The sequence below is a fragment of the Oncorhynchus keta genome, chromosome 34 (genome assembly GCF_023373465.1).
Source record: "Oncorhynchus keta strain PuntledgeMale-10-30-2019 chromosome 34, Oket_V2, whole genome shotgun sequence".
In the NCBI taxonomy this organism is placed as follows: Eukaryota; Metazoa; Chordata; class Actinopteri; order Salmoniformes; family Salmonidae; genus Oncorhynchus; species Oncorhynchus keta.
The window spans coordinates 60,513,032-60,527,847 of NC_068454.1; positions in this window are offsets into that span (position 1 = coordinate 60,513,032).

Sequence of the window (14,816 nt, forward strand, 5' to 3'; positions counted from 1 at the left end):
AGAGTGATGAAGTCCTGCATCAAATGACTTGGCTTCCACAATCACCTGACCTCAACCCAATTGAGATGGTTTGAGATGAGTTGGACTGCAGAGTGAAAGAAAAGCAGCCAACGAGTGCTCAGCATATGTGGGAACTCCTTGAAGACTGATGGAAAATAATTCCAGGTGAAGCTGGTTGAGAGAATGCCAAGTGTGTGCAAAGCTGTCATCAAGGCAAAGGGTGGCTACTTTGAAGACTCTCAAATCTCAAATATATTTTAATATGTTTAACACTTTTTTGGGTTACTACAGAATTCCGTATGTGTTATTTCATAGTTTTGATGTCACTATTATTCTAATATGTAGATAATAGTAAAATAAAGAAAAACCCTTGAATGAGTAGGTATGTCCAAACCTTTGACTGTATATTTATTTTTTTACACACCAATCATATTTCAAAACATGAAAACACTAATTTTCATAAATACACATTGGCCCTTTAATGTCCAATGTAGGTGAGCCTACATCTACAACAGTTTCATCAATTGCACCGAGCACATCCAGGTTGTGTAATGTATAGTCTGACATAATTGTTTTCTCCAGTCGCCACTCACTCACAGCGAATGGATCAAAGGTCTCAGAGAAGCTGCTGACTCCTGAGACGAACAGCGTCGTCTGTAATTTACGAGGAGCCCTCTCAGATCTAGGCATCGCAGGTGGTTCCATCCACACTCATTACACTGTTCCCCCTGTTGATCTGGTTGCCATCTTCCTGTTCTGGAGCAGATGAAACACCAAGAGCAGACTGCCTGACAGAAACTGACACCAAGATCATGGCAGTAATAAATAGGGGCCTGATCCATGTTTAGAAAGCTGTGGAATTGGATATTGAGATGCTTTTAGGTGGGAGCGTCAGGTCGAAGTAGTTTCTGACTAGACTGTGGGCAGAAGATGATCTGATCATTGACAGGGTAGTAATCGGTTAACAGCCCTATCCTTTATCCAGTGGGTGGAACTGTTGTAGAATGGATGCCCTGCTTATTTTCAATGGGGATTTCTCACATTCATCTAATTCTGTCTACTACGACTAAATGAAAACAAAAATACTTTGCCATTCAAAGTCTATTCTCAATATGTAGACCTATCTTTGTTACCGTTTACACAATATCCTTTGTCAAAATGGGTGATGTATTTCAACAACCCTTTACATGACACTGTGTTTGTGTCTTGATGATGATCTGTGATTGTATGGCAGCATGGCATCTATTGTTCACATAGCTTTGAAGTCATTATTACTGCCTGCGTCTGCAAATTGTTTTTGCGTTTAGTGATGAGGATGATGGTGATGGTGATGATGATGATGATGATGGTGATAATTTGTCGTTGTACTTATTGTTAGTGTGGCTACTTTCTTTCGTCTCCTGCCTGCACTACGAGTGGTGAGGGTTAATACTCTCACACGACAGCCCCAAAACACCATGTGGCGTGCCACATTCACCGCCAGCCAACGCTCAACTCCGGAGACGTTTTGTACACACAAACGGGAGGCTGTCAAAACCAACGGTTGAGGCAGGGTTGCCACGACAGCGCCTCGTCTCGCATCTCCTTCTCCGGGTGTCACACTGTTGGCCTGGCGCTCGACCCGTCTCTTCACCTTCCACAATGTCGTTTGATCTCTGCCACGCCAACACCACAGATCAGTCTCATGACAGACCCTAGTACACAAAGCCACCCAGTGTCAGTGTGGTGGCCAACCATCTGTCGCCGGGCCCAGAGAACTTAGCAGCATAGGGCCCAACCTACTCACGCACAGTTTCCCCTCCCCTGGACCATTAGCTCTGCTACATACAGCGAGTGTACCTCAGAGGGGCTCTTAATAGGCACAAAATGGAGCCCTAGCTACATAATTCCCATACGGCTGCTTTTCAGTGTATACATACATAATTCATTTTTCAACCATTTAAATGCCTTTCCTCAGCCGTTTAACAAATATTTTCTGCCATATAGACAGTAGCGTAAATAACAATAATGACAACGCTAAGAAAAATGTATCTGGGAGAAGTAAACATTTTTTCAATAAAAATAAGTTTAATATAAGAGTCAGGGAATCCACTCATTTAACTCATAGAGAGAGTTTAGTCAGTGCAGAGCCTGGAAAGTACACTAATGTAGTCAGATGATGATAGATGTTGCATGGCTAAATGTAGACCACCTCACATTTATAACGACCTAATGCTCTTAAAATAGGCTTAAGAGGAGAACTAGAAATAGGTACAGGGAAAATGATCAGTTTCTTTCTCTGTGGAGTTTTTACAGATGCGCTCGCTGTGCTAATACATGGCAGCCATGTCAAATCTACTAAATAATGCACCTATTAAAATACACCTTCATTTCTTTATGATGAGAATTTATGGGACATTCACCTGTGTGATTGAGTACAGGTGGTAGTATTCTAGTCATAACTCTCTTAAAGTTATTTTATTCTTTTGTGGCTCAATATTAAAGTTTCCCTAATGTTAAATAAGGCAGGCAGAGAACAGTTTGCTTAGGATTGTTAGCTAAATCCAGGATCTGGCGAGATTCTAAAAATGTGCATATATTGGAACCTAACAGAGTCAATAAAGTAAGCGAAAACAAAAATAGAAACACTATGATTTTAAGCTTAACAAAATGCTCCAAATAGTGTACATATTAAATGGCACAAGCAAACTATTTTCTGCGGAGGCCTACACAGACCCTGGCCAATGATATCTAAAGATGAAAAAGAAACTGTGTGGCGCCTGTCAGATTTAGAACACCATCTCAAAATACACGTCATAAACAAGGGAGACAAATATATTTCTGACTGTTTCTTTCAAGGTGTAAACAGAAGACAGAAGAACAAGAACCACCCCCTCTTCTCGTCAACCATATTGGGAACAACAAAGTTGCTGTGTGATATTGTAAATGGCACACCCAGGCTCCTCCACAAGCTTACATGATGTAACGTCATATATATGACACCGTAATATATGCCTATATATGGCATATACAGTATATGATATATACACAAAACCTGAACAAAGCCCGAGAGACAGCCATGGCAGTGAGTTTGAGTTGACCATTACAAACCCACTCATGTGAGGATCAATTCTGCTGTAGACCCCCATCGTCCTGTTTTGGCAACAGAGGGCCGAGGGATTGGATGCCGAGCCAGGACAATATGTTTTTTCAAATGCCCCTCAACCAATATTTATTTAGCTACAAGCTGGCATGTCTGAAGAGATTTACAGAGCCAAGGCTACTGTGGAACCCTGGTTTAAACACAACGAGACTTTAGGATCAAACCCTACTTCAAAACCCTACTTGACATTGACCACAGTAATCTACTGCTCAAAGACTGCACTAGTAAGTAACATGACAATTAAATCATTCATAAGAGACTACAACACGTATTGTGTGAAGTCAACCAACGAATAATGTTGCGGACAGAAAAAGAGAATCTAACAAAATATGGGAGGTTAAATAAAGCCCATTAGACAGCGAGGAGAGTCCTGAATCAATGCCATCTAGGTGTCGAGAAGTACTTGTTAAGTCATTCCTTTAAGATAGAGACACTAGGCACATTAGTCACTTTTAACGCTATTTCATTGGCTATTCAGTGAAGTATGAGGAGTCGCTATGTTGTAAAACACTTAACTGTAGCATGGTCATAGAAGGATGGGAGGAGGGAGGAAATGGGTGGTATAGAGAGGCACTTAATTTATTTATTTTTTGTCTTTAAACAGATGGTTCCTTATGTGCCGAGCGGAAGTGTCTGTTAACTCAGTTGGCTCGCTATAGCGGTGGCTGCTGGCCAACGGGGAGTGCGAGCAACAGTGCAGTTTGCTATCTTCAGATGCACTGCTAACAGAAGGAAGGCAGGCTGTACATACTGTTGCACGGCCATCCCATGTCTATCTGTGCCAGGGGGACTCACTGTGGGCAACGACTCGTCTTCTCTCCTCCTGCAAGTCCAGGCAGGGAAAACAGTGGAAATGGGGGAAAAAATAGTAAAAAGTGATGATGATCACAACACTTTGTACAGAATGTGGGCCAAACATGTCAGCATTAAGTCTGTTGGGAGGCAAGGAGGTTGTTTGTTTTGTCCCTGGCTCTGCCCTTCAGTGTCTGTAGGCTGGAGAGGGTATGATGTGTGATTACTTTATGTGTATGTGTTTATTTTCGAGTGTAGTGAGAAGTCAGTCAAGCATTTATCTACAGATGTAGGATCTTAATTTGATTACTCTTTTTTTTGCTGAGAATTTTCTTTGCAGGAAATGCAGATGAGCTTCATGATTTACATAAATTCACTGAACACATCGGTTATATTAACAGTATTGCACTTTTCATGTAGCCTACTTTTGGCCAGCTAATAGCCTAACGCTGATCAAGCAACACTATGGACTGAACGTTCAAATCCTGTTGCTGCAGGATTTTGCTGTGACAATATAGGTTCATTGAAGATCTTACATCTGTAAACTTCTTATCTTTAGATAAGATTTCATCATATAAGAAAGATATATACAGTTGTAGTCGTAACTTTACATACACCTTAGCCAAATACATTTAAACTCAGTTTTTCACAATTCCTGACATTTAAATCTAGTAAAAATTCTCTGTCTTAGGTCAGTCAGGATCACCACTTTATTTTAAGAATGCGAAATGTCAGAATAATTGTAGAGAGAATGAATATTTCAGCTTTTATTTCTTTCAGCACATTCCCAGTGGTTCAGAAGTTTACATACACTAAATTAGTCATTTGTAACATTGCCTTTAAATTGTTTAACTTGGGTCAAACGTTTTGGGTAGCCTTCCACAAGCTTCCCACAATAAGTTGGGTGAATTTTGGCCCATTCTTCCTGACAGAGCTGATGTAACTGAGTCAGGTTTGTAGGCCTCCTTGCTCGCACACACTTTTTCAGTTCTGCCCACGTATTTTCTATTATATTGAGGTCAGGGCTTTGGAAGTATGCTTGGGGTCATTGTCCATTTGGAAGACCCATTTGTGACCAGCAAAGCACCCCCACAACATGATGTTGCCATCCCCGTGCTTCACGGTTGGGATGGTGTTCTTCAGCTTGCAAGCATCCCCCTTTTTCCTCTAAACATAACGATGGTCATTATGGCCAAACAGTTCTATTTTTGTTTCATCAGACCAGAGGACATTTCTCCAAAAAGTATGATGTTTGTCTCTATGTGCAGTTGTAAACCGTAGTCAGGCTTTTTTACAGCGGTTTTGGAACAGTGGCTTCTTCCTTGCTGAGCGGCCTTTCAGGTTATGTCGATATAGGACTTGTTTTACTGTGGATATTGATAATTTTGTACCTGTTTCCTCCAGCATCTTCACAAGGTCCTTTGCTGTTGTTCTGGGATTGATTTGCACTTTTCGCACCAAAGTACGTTCATCTGTACGAGACAGAATGTGTCTCCTTCCTGAGCGGTATGATGGCTGTGTGGTCCCATGGTGTTTATACTTGCATTCTATTGTACGTATAGATGAACGTGGTACGTTTAGGCGTTTGGAAATTGCTCCCAAGGATGAACCAGACTTGTGGAGGTCTACAAAAAAAATTCTGGGGTCTTGGCCAATGTCTTTTCATTTTCCCATGGCCTTGAAATACATCCACAGGTACACCTCCAATTGACTCAACTTATGTCAATTAGCCTATCAGAAGCTTCTAAAGCCATGACATAATTTTCTGGAATTTTTAGTTTAGTTGTTTAAAGGCACAGTCAACTACTGGAATTGTGATACAGTGAACTATAAGTGAAATTATCTCTCTGTAAACAATTGTTGGAAAAATGTCATACACAAAGTAGATGTCTTAACCGACTTGCCAAAACCATAGTTTGTTAACAAGAAATGTGTGGATTGGTTGAAAAACAAGTTTTAATGACTCCTACCTAAGTGTATGTAGACTTCAGACTTCAACTGTACATGTTCAAGCCAGAAGGTATGAATGAGTCATATTCATCTCATTTGAGATTTCACTCATTAAAAACGTAATTCATCTCCATGCTAATGAATTAATATGGATACTCTTGAACCTACTCTTGAACCTACAAACTGGCATCAAATGTGTGTACTGGGGCAGTTGCTTCGCTAAAGCTTGATTGAATCAAACATCTCCCAATATGTGTCCTCCCCCACACTGAGAAAAACAGAGTCTCTCAATTTTCAATTCAATTCCATTTCAATTCAAGGGGCTTTATTGGCATGGGAAACATACGTTAACATTGCCAAAGCAAGTGAAGTAGATAATATACAAAAGTGAAATAAACAATAAAAATGAACAGTAAACATTACACTCACAGAAGTTCCAAAAGAATGAAGACAATACAAATGTTGTATTATGTGTATATACAGTGTTGTAACGATGTGCAAATGGTTACTGAGTCTGTACATAGTCAAAGAGTTCCTTAAGTTTGGGTCAGTCACAGTGGTCAGGTATTCTGCCACTGTGTACTTTCTGTTTAGGGCCAAATAGCATTCTAGTTTGCTCTGTTCTTTTGTTAATTCTTTCCAATGTGTCAGGTAATTAGCTTTTTGTTTTCTCATGATTTGGTTGGGTCTAATAGTGTTGCTGTCCTGGGGCTCTGTGGGGTCTGCTGGTGTTTGTGAACAGAGCCCCATTACCAGCTTGCTTAGGGGACTCTTCTCCAGGTTCATCTCTCTGAAGGCTTTGTTATGGAAGGTTTGGGAATAGCTTCCTTTTAGGTAGCTGTAGAATTTAAAGGCTTTTTTTCTGGATTTTGATCATTAGCAGGTATCGCCCTAATTCTGCTCTGCATGCATTATTTGGGGTTTTACGTTGTACACGGAGGATATTTTTGCAGAATTCTGCGTGCAGTCTCAAATTGGTCCCATTGTCCCATTTTGTGAATTCTTGGTTGGGGAGTGGACCCCAGACCTCACAACCATAAAGGGAAATGGGTTCTATAACCGATTCAAGTATGTTTAGCCATATCCTAATTGATATGTCAAATGTTATGTTCCTTTTGATGGCATAGAATGCACTTCTTGCCTTGTCTCTGTCACGTCTGCTCCCGCTCTTCCCTCCCTCCAACGCTTGAGCGCGAGGTTGCCCTGCATCATGCACTCCTGCCATCCATCACGCACACCTGCCTTCCCTCATCACACGCATCAGCGTTATTGGACTCACCTGGACTCACTTATCACCTGTTTATTTCCTCCCCTATTTTTGTCAGTTCCCAGATCTGTTCCCCGCTGCTGCATTGTATTGTTTTTGTCTTTAATATTAGTTTGCTTACGCTGTTCCTGTCTCATTCAATATCTGTCTTTATTAAATGTTTTACTCCCCTTACCTGGTTCGTCACTCCAGCGTCAACTCATGTGAAATTCTCTCAGATCATTTACAGCTTTGTGGAAGTTACCTGTGGCGCTGTTGTTTAGGCCAAGCTATGTATCGTTTTTTGTGTGCTCTAGGGCAACGGTGTCTAGATGGAATTATTTGTAGTCCTGGCGACTGGACCTTTTTTGGAACACCATTATTTTGGTCTTACTGAGATTTACTATCAGTGCCCAGGTCTGGTAGAATCTGTGCAGAATATCTAGGTGCTGCTGTAGGCCCTCCTTGGTTGGTGACAGAAGCCCCAGATCATCAGCAAACAGTAGACATTTGACTTCAGATTCTAGTAGGGTGAGGCCACGTGCCGCAGACTGTTCCAGTTTCCTCGCCAATTCATTGGTATATATGTTGAAGAGAGTGGGGCTTAAGCTGCATCCCTGTCTCACCCCACGGCCCTGTAGGAAGAAATGTGTGTGTTTTTTGCCTTTTTTAACAGCACACTTGTTGTTTGTGTACATGGATGTTTTTCCCCCAACACCACTTTCTATCAATTTTGTATAGCAAATGTCAAATTGAGTCAAAAGCTGTTTGAAGTCATCAAAATTTGCCTTTGCCTTTGTTTCGGTTTGTTTGTCAACAACACAGGCATTTTTGGGTTGGAGGGTTTTTATTTTATCCTGTAGAGAATTTACACCTTCACTGTTACAGTGGAACATTTTGTCCAGGAAGTTGCCTAAAAGGGATTGAATTTGTTGTTGCCTAATTGTTTTTTGGTAGGTTTCCACACTACATTCCTTCCATCTATAGCATTTCTTAATATTACTCAGTTCCTTTGGCTTTGATGCCTCATGATTGACTATTGCTCTGTTTAAGTAGACTGTGATTTTGCTGTGATCCGATAAGGGTGTCAGTGGGCTGACTGTGAACGCTCTGAGAGACTCTGGGTTGAGGTCAGTGATAAAGTAGTCTAGCTCATCTCTTGGCAGTAGTACTGTATAGGTGTACCTACCATAGGATTTCCCTCAAAGCCTACCATTGACTATGTACATACCCAGCGTGCGACAGAGCTGTTTTTGTGCTGCATCTGGCCCAGTGAGCGATATACAGTTACCAACCTATATTTCCAGTTGTATTCTCACCTCGCGATGCTGAGCGGCAAAGTGAAAATTGAAGGCAGAAGGCTCATGTGACAGGATTAATTAGACAGGGCCAAGTGAAGTCACACTCCTCATGGCAAACACACTTCAACCTTCAATTACACACAGTGCACAAAGCAATTAAAAGCTCCTTCTCCCCTCCTTCCTATGGAGTTCTACCTGTGACTGGCTCTCAGGCTCCAGGTCTGTCTATAGCACCGGCCCCAGGGGCCTAAGAAGCAGCACTAGCAGCACTAGGCCAATCCACAGGTAGGTAATTACAATTGATCAATTGGTGTTGGAGGTGTAATGGTTATTTTTAGCAAGCGTTCACCTCGTTTTGGGGAGATGTTGTTTTGCAGGTGAGGATCTGGTGGAGAAGAGGGGATTCAGAGATAACTGTGTTTCTCAGTTCGTGAGACTTTGTTGCTCTAATGGGCTCTGCCTTTGAGTGTGGTAAAGCTCATGTTAGGAAACATTTTTATTTTTACCATGTAGTCTATATTTCACCTTTCTATTCATGGCATTTCAGAAGAATGGAAAAATAGTATTTCCACTGTTTTGACTGAAGTATATAGATAGGTTCATCGATAACCTATTACCACATATCTGTCTTCACAGTATTTTTATTTTTATTTATTTCACCTTTATTTAACCAGGTAGGCTAGTTGAGAACAAGTTCTCATTTGCAACTGCGACCTGGCCAAGATAAAGCATAGCAGTGTGAGCAGACAACACAGAGTTACACATGGAGTAAACAATTAACAAGTCAATAACACAATAGGAAGAAAAAAAAAAAAGTGGAGTCTATATACATTGTGTGCAAAAGGCATGAGGTAGGCGAATAATTACAATTTTGCAGATTAACACTGGAGTGATAAATGATCAGATGGTCATGTACAGGTAGAGATATTGGTGTGCAAAAGAGCAGAAAAGTAAATAAATAAAAACAGTATGGGGATGAGGTAGGTAAAAATGGGTGGGCTATTTGCCGATAGACTATGTACAGCTGCAGCTATCGGTTAGCTGCTCAGATAGCAGATGTTTGAAGTTGGTGAGGGAGATAAAAGTCTCCAACTTCAGCGATTTTTGCAATTCGTTCCAGTCACAGGCAGCAGAGAACTGGAACGAAAGGCGGCCAAATGAGGTGTTGGCTTTAGGGATGTTCAGTGAGATACACCTGCTGGAGCGCGTGCTACGGATGGGTGTTGCCATCGTGACCAGTGAACTGATATAAGGCGGAGCTTTACCTAGCATGGACTTGTAGATGACCTGGAGCCAGTGGGTCTGGCGACGAATATGTAGCGAGGGCCAGCCGACTAGAGCGTACAAGTCGCAGTGGTGGGTGGTATAAGGTGCTTTAGTGACAAAACGGATGGCACAGTGATAAACTGCATCCAGTTTGCTGAGTAGAGTGTTGGAAGCAATTTTGTAGATGACATCGCCGAAGTCGAGGATCAGTAGGATAGTCAGTTTTACTAGAGTAAGTTTGGCGGCGTGAGTGAAGGAGGCTTTGTTGCGGAATAGAAAGCCGACTCTTGATTTGATTTTCGATTGGAGATGTTTGATATGAGTCTGGAAGGAGAGTTTACAGTATAATGACAGAGATCATGAGCCCAAACTTGCTAAGTCAAACAGCAACTTACTATAAGACTGTAGCATGGACATGATGGCTATGCCTACCATAAAGTTAAAGCTGCTAAACACAGCAGTCCATAAAACAGTCTCTCTCCCTCTTATCTACTGCACAATACAACACTAATGTGAGTTTTACACTGTGCTCTTCTCATTAGCACGGTCTCTTCATGCTATTCCTCAACAGGGCGATTGACACTGTGCGCCATTCACCCTCTCCCTTGGTCCCCCCTCCCATGCCCGTGGTGACCCCTGACCCTGGGGGCTGGGTACACCCTGTTACCACCCGCCCATCCTCCTCCCCACCGATTGATTTAGATGTCTTGCTGGTGCTCCACCGCCCCTCTAGTGTTCTAGTGACATGTATAGCGCGGAGCTAGACAGACTTAGACACTACCGGATGGCAGTGATGATGTTTACTATATCAGACGCCTTTGCACTCTTTCTCTCCCTTTCTATTTCTCTCCCTCTTCTGTTTCTCTCTCTCCCTATCGTTTCTTTATTTCTCTCTCCCTCCCACATCCTCTCCCTCTTTTCTCTTATTCTTTTTCCCCTTCTGTTTCTTGCTCTCTTGTTCTCTCTGTCTCCTACGGCGATTCTTAGCTGGAAGCTGTTTGCAGTGTCTGCCTCCCTCACAAATAGAACGCCTTGGGGAGAAAACCAGTTATCTTACAGATTTACACCTCAAAGCAGTGATTTTAGAGATTCTGAAAGTCCAGCCAAAAGCGCCATGGGTCCTTTGAGTCTTTATGGTTGTTTTATAAATCAGAGATGCACATTTATTCTGAAAATCAGTTCATTTAGGGATGCATATCCAAATGGAAACCACACGGAGCTCTTTAAAACAGAGTTCATTTTTCCAACATTTCAATGGTTGAGTATTTGCACATGCCAGAGCCCAAATAATCAAAGGAGAAAACCATTGGTTTGTCTGTATCTTGTGCTACATCAACAGATTAATAAAGGAATGGGCATACATTTTCGTGTCTCTGATTGAAGAATGGTGTGGCTCTGCGTCTGTCCGCGTGCTGTGTACATAGCTACCAAAATAAGCCTCCTTGGAAAAACAGACCTAACTTGAGCAATGCTTGGGTTAATTCCAATTGAAGCAGCAAATTGACATACTTCCCTTAAGACCTTGACATATTATTAAGATTTAATGGTGGAATTATGATCATTAAAACAACATGACTGATACTGAGGGCAGATGATGAGCTATTCATTTAACCCTACTCTTCCTGTAATAATATTGAGACAGTCTGCCAGTTATTAGATCATAATTAGCTGGTGCAATCTGTACGGAATCTGAGGAAATGACGCCAAGTTAGCAGTGCAACAGAGCTCACTCTTCCGTGTGTACCATCACTGTATGGACCCACGGACATCTCTAACATTGTTGCTTACACAATGACTTAAAGTGAAAAATGTGAAGAAATAATTGCAGTGGATGGGGTAATTATTATACCTTCAGTTTGGTGGCTAATGTAATGAGCAGTATATGAAAGGACATGAGTCCTTCACCGAGCCAATTTGAATTGGAAGGAACACAATCCATGTGGCACCGGGCCAGATGGTAGCTAACCAAAACATAACTGGTCCGGTGCTTTATTGTGATACTGCAACCACCCAAACATCAAACCTTGTTTTGATTGTGTGCTGTCATAGTGTTGTCCCTCAGCGTCGACTCAAAACAGAGGTCAATTGAGGGTTGGACTCACTTCCTGCCAGCTTGCCTTTTTCTCTCTCTCTCCTTCCCTCTCTCTCTCTCTCTCTCTCCCTCTCTCTACCTCTCCCTAACTCGCATCCTTTGTCCCGATCTTGTCCACATTCTGATTGTGCCTACATTTTTAGACAGGTGTAGTCATTCAAAAGACACATTGTGATCTGATTGTGATTAGATCATCCTGCCCACCACCGGAGGGTAGTCAGACATGCATAGTGTCTGGATATCTTAAAAGTGTAGCTAGATCTGGACAGAGAAACCATTTAAATCATAATTATTCTGACATCTAAAATCATTGAAAGGTGACCATTGCCTGATTACATTAATATGTGCCTTACAATAAATAAATACATTTTTTAAAAGAATTACTGTGAAATAATTTGCATAAAGGAAGGGACCAGGAAATCTGGACACAGTGGGCGGATAACAGACACATTTTGATTTAAATGTGTAGACACATTTCTAGAAATGTGGGCACAATCAGAATGTAGACAAGATCAGGACAAAGGACCCATGTTAGCACCAGATATAAACAGGGCTCTCTCGCTCTCTCTCTCTCTCTCACACACACACACACACACACACACACACACACACACACACACACACACACACACACACACACACACACACACACACACACACACACACACACACACACACACACACACACACACACACACAGTTTGTCATGCATGGCTGGCCTAACTCTCTGATTTCCATACAGTGCGTGCTTGCATGTTTGTGTGTGTGTGTGGGTGTGTGTTCACTGTGCCAGTTTCAGTGATGTCAAATCTGCACCCTCAGCTGTTTCCCTCACTCACATGAGAGAGCATTACCCTATGGGCACACTTCTCTCAGCCTCCCTTAGGCATTTCTCCAGGTAGTGTTCGCCAAAGCCACCCTGTTAATAAGCAACATATTTGATTTTCAACATGCAACATATTGTGTCGGGCTCCAACTCTGTTCTGATATCCAACACGGCGACACCAGACGTATGGTAAGAGTTGAATTATTCAGGGAAGATCAGGAGTGTGGGAGAGGTGTCATACCACCCTGGGGTGCACACCATGCTTTGGGTGGGTGAGAATGTGAAACTGAGAACGTAGAGCCTCACTACATACATACTATAGCCCCAGGCGGACTGGGAGCTGAGCAGGCCAAGTCTTGCAATTAGATTCCATTTTCCTTGTTCACCACATGTTGAGATGTAAACCTGTACATCTGGAACCCACTGAAGTGGTAATGTAACTGTACACTGATATCATTGATAGGAATCGTGCATAGCAATATGTTTGTGTTGATCAGAAAGCAGAAAAAAACATCACATAGCATAGACATTGCGCTTATTTCCACTCAGTGCCTATATAACCTGTCATGTAGGTATTGCAAGTCACATCTAATGTGCGTACAATTTTAAAAGAGTACATTGGAATGTCCAACGGTTCAGATCATATTTGGAGACACAACAACAACATGAGATTGGTCCATGCTGGTTGCCCCATCGCTGTCCTTGTGTGTCATTGTTTGGGAGTGGTGAGCGAAGGAGAGGAGCTTGTCCTGTGTTGATTACAGTACTGATGGGCCTCCATTTGTCACCGCTTTCGCTAGCTCCAGCGCCGAACAGCGGGGTTCCCTGATTACTTAATTGCTTGTAAGAGCTCATTAAAGCTTCCTATCCATCATAAGTCATATGGTGACTATCCGTTTGAGAGAGAGAGAGAGAGAGAGAGAGAGAGAGAGAGAGAGAGAGAGAGAGAGAGAGAGAGAGAGAGAGAGAGAGAGAGAGAGAGAGAGAGAGAGAGAGAGAGAGAGAGAGAGAGAGAAGGATGTTACCACAGCAGCTCAGAATTTGGTCGATGGGAAACTGACTAGTCGAGATGTCTATGCATTTGCTGAGAGACAACTAGCTTAGTGGTGAGCTATAAAAAGGACAGGACAAAAATGCTACATTGTACCTGATGATCAAGAAAAAAAACTGAACTGAGATGGTGGGCCAGAGTCATTTGTCTCGGTTTGGATTTCAGGAGGATTTCACAAACATCACAAGTACAATGATGATCTTTATGGAATGTCAATCCATTGGCTCCTTAGCATGTAATAGATTTGGAGAATCTCAGAGACTTAACCAGGTGCAGGACTAGAATTGGATGCTGTTCCTATTAATTGGTGTTCATTTGCAAAGCGGCTGGAAAAAAACGTCTTTTGCCAAGAGCAAGTCTTACAAGCCCCCAGCTGGGGTTGTCAGGGGCAGGCTTGTTGGCATTGTGGCAGCATATGTTTGGTGCCAAGAACACCATCGATTTGCATTTCTTTTATATCAATTTCACAAAGCAGAAATGCTTTCTCTTGTGCAGAAATGATCCAAATGTGAGTGTTGCAATTAATCACAAGTGAAATATATCGGCTGATGAAAAGCCGTAATTCTAGTTGCGACATTTTTTGGGGGAAAGTGGGAGCAATCATTTACGACACGCATAACATCTGCACCATGTTTCGCTTTCACATTTTGACAAATGTGCCGTTAAAGTGGTGTGGCTGGGCTCCATTTGAGACTGGCTGGAAGGATAGACAGAAAAAGAAGCTGTATGAGCATTGAGATATTGAGATATTGAGATATTGAGACATTGAGATAATGCAAACACAATAAGTCACAAAGATTTCCCCTCCATCTCGGAAACATATACTGCAAATATGACAAGACATGGAAACTTGAAAAGTGCGTTCATGATTGAAATGGAATTAAAATGTTTGTGATACAGATCAAAGCCTACTAAATACAAAACTGCATGTGTTGCCTAAAACCTAGAAAGGATCAAGGATTCATTCAAATTCCACTTTAGAGACACTTCATGCAATCTTTTTCAACATTTTTGAGTAAATGTTTTGGCGGATTGTCTTTTTTATGTAGGTGAATAGTAGCAGAATGGAACGTGTTGTTATATTGTGTTAAAGTTTTCCATACATTTATAAACCATAATGCAACTGGGGCAGATCAGTGTGACCAATTGG